Here is a 3,425-nt window from a genome sequence, read left to right as displayed (position 1 = left end):
TAAATACCGTTTTCTAAACTTAAACTCGTAATATAATCACTCGTAGAGAAGAATTCAATAGAAAACAGCTAACCTAAAGTACCTCTATCACAATATTTTTTAAAATCAAATCGTCATCTTTATATCATAAAGTATAACAATATTAAATTAAATAATTTTTAAATATTATTTTCCCCAACTCATCTCAAACCCTTTTTGTAGAGGGATAGAATTTGTATTTTGATATAAATCGTGACATTAGAAATAGATAATATCATTAGAAATAGATAGTGTTGATATAAATTGTGTCATTAGAAACATATATTGTTAATATTTTTATTTACAGTTGAAACACATTAATAAGATTTCAATATTTTGTCCCACATTTAATGGAATGATCAACACCCATTTATTGATTTATTTAAAATCAGTAGAAAGTGAATTATATATTCAACTTTAAAGACAATGTAATTTAATATAATATAAATTTGTAATACATAATATAAACACTAACAAAAAAATCTGTTTCAATTTGTAAAGTTAAAATCATAATTTAATTGTTAGTAAATAAGGATTCAATAGACAAGAGGTAACCTAAAGTACCTTTACCTCATGCTTTTAAAAATGACATCTTCATCTTTATATCAAACAATACAACAAAATTAAATTTAATATTTTTGAAACATATTTTTTCTCTGATTCAAAAAGACTTGCTCGCACGAGGACCGCACTGTGTGCCGGAGAGTTCGAAAACCAGAGAGTTTGAGAGGCCAAACAAGCAATCACATATTGAAGTATCATGCTCAAAGCAGAAAAGAATGAATAAAACTGTATTTTAATCTTGAAAATACAGGGTGAGAATGAATGAGTGAATCTCATTTTGGAAGCGTGGAAGAATTGAATGAAAGAATGATCAAAGAATCTGTACAAGAACGGAGGCGAGAAATTAGAGGCAAGGGCCGGAGGCGGCGCAGGATAGAACTCCTGCACTCTGGGTCAAAATGGGCACTGATCTTCCATCGGCAACTTTAAATTGCTGGCCTGTCTGATAGAGGGGAAGCGCTTTTCCTTTCCCAGATGGAACGAAGTATGCTCCGTTCAAAAATGTGTCCGTCACAGACTTCCACAGCCAACTCTTCCCGTCGGAGCTCTCGCGCCATGTCACCTGCTTCTTGTACTCCTCGTTGGGGGCCACAAAGCGATTGCCTTCGCTTCTGATGACAGGCTTCGCACTCCCTCCAATGGCGTATATACCCCACGCCTCATAGTTGTTGTTCGCAACATGCGCATACCCATGTCGGCACCTGAACACAGAAACAAACCAAATCATATAAGTTATAAGCAGTCTCATGAGTTGGGCACTTGACTGTTGGAGATCGGAGTTTGCTCGCTAAACACGGGGAGTTGAAAGAAATTCGATTACCTGGGCATGCGCTCCAATAAGCCAGGTCCAAAGTGGTTGAAAGCAACAGTGACTCTCATGTTTGTATCAGCTGTATAATCGTCGCTATGTCCCAGAAGCATCACCTGTGCAGTACATAGAAGATTAGTTATTCGTCCCTAGAAGATTAGTTATTCGTCCCTGTGAATAAGTTCATCACCTGTACATATACTTATAATCTTGTATCTTACCTTATCGTGGTGAGAGAAGCGGTTGTTAGAAACGGTAACAGCGGTGGAAGCGAGGGTTACATCTACAAGCCCATCTGCGCAACTGGATAGGTTGTTATGGTCGATCCAAATGTCTCTTGAAGAAACGACTGAGATTGCATCTCCATCTTGGGTATCTATGGTCTCGTGGGTCAAGGACTGTGAGAGGAGAACAACTCCAGCAACACTTGGCTTGCAGTCGTGGATGTTCAGACCGTGGATGACAATGTTGCTGACGTGGAGGAGGCGAATGCAAGGCCCATTGCTGATATGAACGTCTGAGCCCCTTGCGTCGATAGTCTTGTGGCTGGCCACGAATAGGGGCATCTCCAGCTTTATCTTCATATCACTGCCGAAAACTATCCACAGAGGACCGTCGCGCGTAACTCCGTATCTCAGAGTCCCGGGTTGGGGATTCGCAGCGTTGTCATCTGGAGTGGTGACTGTGTACATCTCTCCTCCTTTGCCTCCCTTGGCTGCACTTCCAAAGCCCACGCCACAATCTGCGAGTTTCATTCTGTCTTTTGCCCAATTTGAATCTCTTCTCCAGCAATTGTCTACCACATTGTATGAGGGCACGGATGCAGACAAGGTGGCGGCCTGAACGATCACCAGTATCATGGAGGCAGCCATACAAAATCTCTGGTCCATCATGAAGATGTTTGAGAGTGTGTGCTGGAATGAATAAATGTGAGGCCTTATGAAAATTGATTCTATATTTCAAAAGATGAAGAAAATAGTTAATGAGCTGCTTCGGCACTGACGTTGGATGTTTTGCGAGAGCAGGTGTATATATACAGAGAATGGGGCCTGCACAGATAGCAGTGAGCCGCCACCATGTGAGGAATTAATTATACGCGTGTCGTAACCAAGACGCGGACATTTGACAGACGGCATCTTCATATTTGTCCCTTCAAAAGAACGCCACGAGCTTTCCCTTATCAACTCACTCGTTCTTTTACACAATCCGGAGATTAACACCAGTCGATGGCGTAGTGCATACTTTATGTTTGCGTTCGCACTTAGTACTCATGCGCAATTCTAACATCTGCTCATATAAATGTCTGAGCAATTACTCTATTCTATGACGTCGCACGGGCGGCTCATTCGTCTCTCGTAGACTTATTCTACCGTTAGAAATTGTAGATTGGTCTTTTGTAACGCCCAACATAAATTTCCGACGAAACTTGGGGAGAGGAGATGGATGGAACCAATACAAGCGAATTATAATTATGGGTTGAAGGAACGATCAAGCAAGCAAAAGACAGAATTAATGAGACAGACGCTCATACGTATATACATTGAAACAAATGAATAAGGTAATCACATTGGATACACGCTAAACCTTGTTCGAACTCAAATCTTGACCATGCGCACCTTTGCCTTTGATATGGGTTGATGATTTTATTACGAGCTGCCTATCTTACTATAATCTATAATCAATTTCTTTAGATTTCAACTTTGCATTGTTTCATATAAAAACTTATATGTTTTCTTTGTGCAAGACCAATTTTTGTTAAATACAATTTCACATTGACAATTCAAGATATAGCATTAAATAAAACTACAAGGATTGATGGTTACATGATCATATGATTAATAATTGTAATAAAATAGTTTTTGCTTGTTGAAAACTTATATCAGGGAGAAAATAATAAAACAAATAATTCAATTCTTCAGGTTATGTATTTACTATTGGTTGGACAACAATGAGTTGGATTTTTCATTTGTGGATGGTTAATGTTTTGACCATGACAGAGACAGAGTATGTTGCTTCTACTTTGGCAGCCAAGGAG

The 3,425-nt window shown here is 39.1% G+C and overlaps 1 pseudogene; it reads right to left on the bottom strand.

The window, feature by feature from the left end:
- Positions 1 to 925: 925 nt before the first annotated feature.
- On the bottom strand, positions 926 to 2,372 carry LOC149559107 (pectate lyase 1 pseudogene; annotated as a pseudogene).
- Positions 2,373 to 3,425: the final 1,053 nt, after the last annotated feature.

This window comes from Cupressus sempervirens, chromosome 5 (assembly GCF_028749045.1).
Source record: "Cupressus sempervirens isolate cs-2001-9-10 chromosome 5, ASM2874904v1, whole genome shotgun sequence".
In the NCBI taxonomy this organism is placed as follows: domain Eukaryota; kingdom Viridiplantae; phylum Streptophyta; class Pinopsida; order Cupressales; family Cupressaceae; genus Cupressus; species Cupressus sempervirens.
Note: the sequence above shows the minus strand (reverse complement) of the source record. Positions and strands in the feature narration are given on the sequence as shown.